Below are 6,429 nucleotides of genomic sequence, written 5' to 3' on the forward strand. Positions count from 1 at the left end.
TAGTTACAAAATAAACAAATAAACAAATAAAATAAATTAGTACGAACTTTAAGAAATAAACTTCTTATTTTATGTTTATAAAACTTCTACCAACTTAAACTCCAACAATCAAATAACTTGTGTAATAATAACTAATTAACATAAAATAAATTGCATGAATAATTTACTAGAAATAAACAACTCAAAATAATCCAATAAATTTAGGTAATTAAATTAATTTTAATTCCAAGAGTCACTAGAATAAAATAAAATAAAAAACCAAATTTTTTTATTTAAACTGCTTATATAATTTAGTTTTAAAAAAAGCCTATTATTATTAACACAAATAAAGAACTAGCATAGTGTATATCCTAGGTTCTCAAGAAACAATAGCATGCAATTTTTGTTTTAATAATTAATCATTAATCTTCGAAAATTACATATGAATCTGTTTTAAGATTGTTGGTATTTTTTCATAAAAATACAAGAAAAATATATAAAATGAATTAAATAGAAATGACAAAACAATTTTCTTATTAAAGAATGGAATATAGAATAAACTACACAACTAAAAATACATAAATGAATTTGATTACATTACTAATAGAACAAATTATTTACATAGATAACTAAAGATTAGAGCTTATCGAGGTAAACTAAATTCTAAAAAATTTAAGAACAAATGATAAAAAAATAAGCAAACCGAAACATGTGTGATATCACAGTTTTCTTAAAATAGATTCATTGCCTTCCAATGGATGCTGGAGGTATACCGGGGTCTGTGTGAAGACCCAAATATAAAAAAATTAAGTAAATAATTAAATAATAATAATAATAATAATAATATTACAATTTCAAATATTTTGATGGTGAATTCTAAAGTGCAAATTAAATATTTGGAGGGTCTTTTAATTAATTTTAAAACCTAAAATAAATTTATGGTGAAAGTCTTCAATTTAAAGGCAAGATTTATTATTTTAAAAATAAATAAATAAAATAAAATTAAGTGTCAAATTAGTAAGCATATTTTGATCTAATAGTAGTCGTATTTTATTTAAATTAATGGAGAGATAAAATAAAACAAAGGACATTTTTGTCTAGAGTCATTTATGTTATGTATAACAAAGAAAAGAAAAGAAAAACCCTAGGTTCCTAATACATTCTATAGCAGCAGCCACAACAGCCACGGGGAGGAAGAAGTTTGAGAGAAAAGAAGAAGAAAAAAGGGGATTGCAAACAAGGAGTAATTTTTGGGTGTGGTAGGTATCTTTCTTCTTTCTTTTTTTTTTTCTTTGTTTTTGTTCTTTATTCTTACTCTATTATTATTTAGATCATTGATGGAGAAGTTGTAGGTTTATGTATTTTGTATATATATATATATACTGTTAAGAAATTTGAGGAGTTAAATTCATGTATAAAGAATGGTGTAATTCTTAGTCCAAAAATTCTGCACAGAATCACAAACTTTAAAAATCAAGAAACCATATCAAATGGATGAATTTTGAACTGAAATTTTTACAGTAGATCAACTACATATTGAATTGTATATCTGAATTTTTTCATAATTTTTGGGAGTCAAAATCCATATAAATTGAGGTATTCAAATCTGTCCGGGAAACCAGTCCGAAATAGTAAATTCGGGAGTGTTGTTCTCTTTGGGTATAAATCCAAAACTTATCAAATTAGTGTCATTAGAACCGGTTACGAGTCTAGTTTCGTACATTTTTGGCCTTGCATTGATTGCTCGTGTATATTAAGAGAACCGTCAATTTCTTTAAAGTGCTGCAGAAAACAACCTGTTTGGATATAATAAATTGTAGATAATTATTTTGATAAGCAAATCAAGTGAAACCATTTGGGTTTGAAACTTAGGATACATTAGATCATATCTGGAGGTTATTGGAATTTTTTGAATAGCGTGGAGTGGGTTTTTGTAATTTTCAAAGTTAGCGAATAGGTTGGGAAGGCTTGTTTAAAATTCTGTTTTATCTTAAAGTCACAATTAATTAAGTTTTGACCGGAACCCATGTCTTGGGCGATTTTAAACGTTGAAGAATATGAACTTAGGTAATATTTAAGAGTAACGGTGAGTTGGGTTGAGCCGTGTTGGTGCGCTTTAGTTTGAGGTTACTTAGTTCCTATTTTTTTTTAGTATTTTTAAATTAGTTGTGACGCGTAGTTTTTATACTTGGTTCAGGCCACTAGTTGGACTTTTACACTCTATTCGAGGATTATATTATTTCGATTTCAGGTGAGTAGTTTCATGCTACATATTTTTATAAATGTTCCCCTACCCTAAACTGTTGGAAAAATTAAATTGTTGTTTCATGATTAAACTGTTTTGATAAATTATTATATTATCGATTGAATCAAATTATTTCTGAAACATTTGTGAACTTGGCATACTGTAAACTATTTGTTTTGGTCTCATGTTTATAATGATGAACTACCATGTTTTGCGAAACTGATGTGTATTGACTATTGGGACCATGTGTGTATTTAGTCCAGGGAAATTATTCCACTGTGTGTGGTGACTCTGGCCACTAGGGAACAGATCCGGGTTGGGCCGTGATGACTCTAGTGCTCAACGATTGTAAGGAACAGACCTTTAAAAACAACTAGGTGACCTTCAATCGGATCGTCTTTGAGAAAAGGCCCAGGTGCCACCCTGAGGATGACTCTTAGTTCGGTATTGGATCCAACGGGGCTTATAGCCTGAGAAATGTGTGGCAGATTATTTGTTTTTATTGGTACCCAGAAAAGTATTGGTGTTCATGTTATAATCTGTTTTAAGTGGAAAATGTTGTTTATCATGTTCTTGCGAGACATGAGTATTTTAAGTGTTGAACTGTGGAACCATCTTTTTGAAACAGATTGTATTTACCAAACTGTATGCCAATCTAGTTTCTGTGATATATATCTTATTTTGGAATTGGACCCTGTTTTCAAAACTGTATTTACTATCCATGTTGCTACTCACTGAGCTATCAGCTGACTTAGTTGTTTACCATTTCCAGGTGTTAGAAGGACTTAGAGTGGACTCATGGCGTAGCGGGGACTCAATTGCATGGACCTCTAGGGCATTTATTTAATTTTCTTTTAGGTTGCTTTGTCGAGTTTTGTGCATACTTTGTGATTGGGTTTTATTTAGAATTATTTTATTTTGTGAGTTGTTTATATCCCATAAGTTTGGATGGTTTTTTTATTACGGTTGATTTTGCCGTTTAGAATTAAGTTTTGGTGATTTATTATTGGACTATTGTTCAGTTGTTCAATGTGATTGGATTCGTGTTTAGGCTTACGTGTGCCTTGGGCTAAGTCCCTGTGGGCCACGGCCGGTCATGCCCGGATTTGGGGTGTGACAGTCTGTCTCTTTGGATACAGCGGTCGAAACCAGGTAATGCAGAAGCACCTTTTGAATAGCTTCGGCGAACTTGACAATGGTTGGACTCTCTCTAACAAGAACCAAAGAAGGGGCTTGCAAAAGAAGATAGGAAAAAAATTTCTTTGGTGTAAAAAAAAAAAAAAAAACATTTCCAACTTTTTATCTCAAAACACCATCTCCATTTTCAATTAAAAATCTCTCCAAAATTATCCTACCAAGTTGGAGGGAAAAAGCCTCTATTTATACAAATAGGGGAATCTCAGCCACGAAGGCTATAATAGGCCTATCAAATGCCATTAACCAAAGCCATCAACTCTAGCCATTAGGGTTAGAAAACCTATGGCCACTAATATGGTCATCAGCTCTATCATTAAAAGATGAGAGTTACAAAAATCTATATTTCTTATGTGCTTAATAGATACAAATAAATATGTATATAATGATGTTTGAATAAACCAACTAGATGGGTCACAAAATAGATACTAATGTTGGGTCACAACCCGATACAAGCTCAATTCTCAGACACATGTACGAGCTAAGCCCAACACAACATAGTTTAGCCCAAGCTCAAGATTAAGTCAAAGTCCAAGTCCAAAACCAAACTCAGCACATGCACAAGCACAAGCCTAGGCTCAGTCTAAATCAAGATTAAGTCCAAATTTAAGCCCAACTTTATTGATGCCTACCTTATTAGACAATTCTTATTCACAGTTTCGACCTATTATTTTTGTATTACAGTCTTCTCACTTAAAATAATACAAATTCACTCAGACCCACCTGAACTGGCAGTTAGATCCCACTTTAATTTCAAATTAAAATTGTCAAAAAATCATTATCACCAACGAGGTACATTTAGAATTTAGAAAAGTATGCTTTTCTAAACAATGACGCAACGAGGGGGAAATGAAGACTTATTGCAAGAGATCTTGAGTCTTCCTTTTTTCTGTTTCTTTTTTATTTATTTATTTATTACATTTCTTATAAATTGAATAAATAATGTAAAAACAAAGGTAGTCCATGAATTGAAGATGAGACTGTCTATTGGAAAGCCTTAAAATACGTTTTTTTTTTTCCTCTTTATTTTCCATCTTAATAGTCTCCAATACAGTAGACACCATAACTAAAACTCACTCCATTACAGGAAGCAACACCATAGTGTCTTCTGGTGGAAGCTTTGAGATGGGTTTTTTCAGCCCTGGCAGTTCCCGGAATCAATAATTAGGAATGTGGTACAAGAATATTTTTCCTAGGACCGTTGTATGGGTTGCCAATAGAGAAATCCCACTCCTCAATTCGTCAAGCTTCTTAACTATAATCAACCCTGGAATTCCTGCCCTTGTCAATTGTACTGGCGGCGTCATTTGGTTTCCCAATATGACAGGATCTACACGGGATCCTGTTGCACGACTGATGGAGACTAGAAATCTTGTTGTGCAAGATGCCAACGATAAGTCTGGGCATTTTCTGCGGCAAAGTTTTGATTATCCATGTGATACTCTTTTACGGGCATGAAGCTTGGAAAGAACTTTTTAATGGACCTAGAGTGCCACCTCTCCTCCCAGAAGAGTAGCGATGATCCAGCTCCAGGTGAGTTTACATACCGGTGTGATCCTCAAGGATACCCACCAAATATCCTGAGCAGTGGTTCTACTGAGGTGTTCCAAGCTGGGCCATGGAATGGTATCAAATTCAGTGGGAAACCAAGCCGTCTATCTAATTCAACCTACACATTTGAATTGGTTTACACCAAGGAGGAGGTGTATTATGATTATAAACTCATCAGCTCAGTTGTTTCAAGGCTTTCTGTGAATCATTCTGGCGTTGTGCAGTGCTGGACGTGGATTGATCGAACCCAGAAATGGGTCATTGTCCTGACTTCACCGACAGATAACTGTGATAACTATAAACTGTGCGATCCGAACGGTAACTGTAACGTTGGAAACTCATCGGCCTGTGGTTGTTTGAGTAAATTTGTGCCTAAAAACCAAATGGAATGGGGAAATGGAGATTGGTCTAATGGGTGTGTCCGGAGGACACTGTTGGATTGCCATAATAGAGATGGATTTGTCAAGTATTTGGGCTATAAAATGCCAGACACACGGAACTCCTGGTTTGACAGGAACATGACACTTGGGGAATGCGAGATGGTATGCTTGAAAAATTGCTCTTGTATTCCCTTACGCAAATTTAGACATAAGAAGAGGTGGAAGCGGCTGCTTGCTTTGGTTTGATGAATTGATTGATATGAGAGTTAAATACAAATCAACAAGACGTTTACATAAGGATGGCTTCCTCTGAGTTAGGTAAGAATTCGTACCAAACCCATAGATTAGTGAACATAGATTGATTAGATTATACCTCTGTAAGAACCATGTAGTTAACTATACTGAACCTTTGCATTTCTTCCTTAAAAATTTCCTCACCATATTACTTTTCTACATCTAACTACAGTTTAGCAAACGGAGAGTTCATTTTGGTTTCATCTTGAATGTTGAACTTTGTTGTGGGAATTAAATCTGGATGATACTTATTACCCATCTAAACCCACATGCCGACCACAGTAGGTTCTACTTGTATTTGTATTTGTATTTGTATTTAAGCCAATTTTGACAACGATTTATTGTCGTTTGGATTTTTGTTTATATTGTGTTACTTCAGAGTTCTAGAGTTATGATGATCTTTGATCTCCATGCTCAAAGTGAAACTGCATCATTCTTCGCCATGGATGTAGGCTTGGCAGCAGAATTGTGTAGGGACGGGAGGGGCCATGGCACCCCCATTTAAAAAATGAAACAATAATAATAAAATATTTATATTTTTTTTTAAAAAAATAGACCCTTAAAGTGACCTCCACTTACGGTTGTGTTTGGATCAAAGATTTGAATGAGATTTGTGAAGGGGAAGAAAAAGAAAAGGGGAAAAAAAAAAAAAAAAAACTTATATTTCATTTACTTTTTTCTATCCTTCACTACAAAAAAATACACTTTTGGCGACTAAAAACTTAGTCGCCAAAAGTATTAAATTTCGTCGCCAAAACACATTCCCGACTAAATCATTTGGTCGCT

At 33.6% G+C, this 6,429-nt stretch overlaps 1 long non-coding RNA gene and 1 pseudogene across 1 annotated transcript; both read left to right on the forward strand.

Moving 5' to 3' along the window:
• Positions 1 to 1,133: 1,133 nt before the first annotated feature.
• Positions 1,134 to 3,232, forward strand: LOC145794862 (uncharacterized). Its single transcript, XR_014334822.1, has 2 exons — positions 1,134 to 1,238; positions 2,997 to 3,232. It is a non-coding gene; the product is annotated as an uncharacterized LOC145794862 (long non-coding RNA).
• Positions 3,233 to 4,872: 1,640 nt separating this feature from the next.
• On the forward strand, positions 4,873 to 6,148 carry LOC145796341 (G-type lectin S-receptor-like serine/threonine-protein kinase At4g27290 pseudogene; annotated as a pseudogene).
• Positions 6,149 to 6,429: the final 281 nt, after the last annotated feature.

Source organism: Camellia sinensis, chromosome 7 (assembly GCF_055761805.1).
Source record: "Camellia sinensis isolate YWXY chromosome 7, ASM5576180v1, whole genome shotgun sequence".
Classification (NCBI taxonomy): Eukaryota; Viridiplantae; Streptophyta; class Magnoliopsida; order Ericales; family Theaceae; genus Camellia; species Camellia sinensis.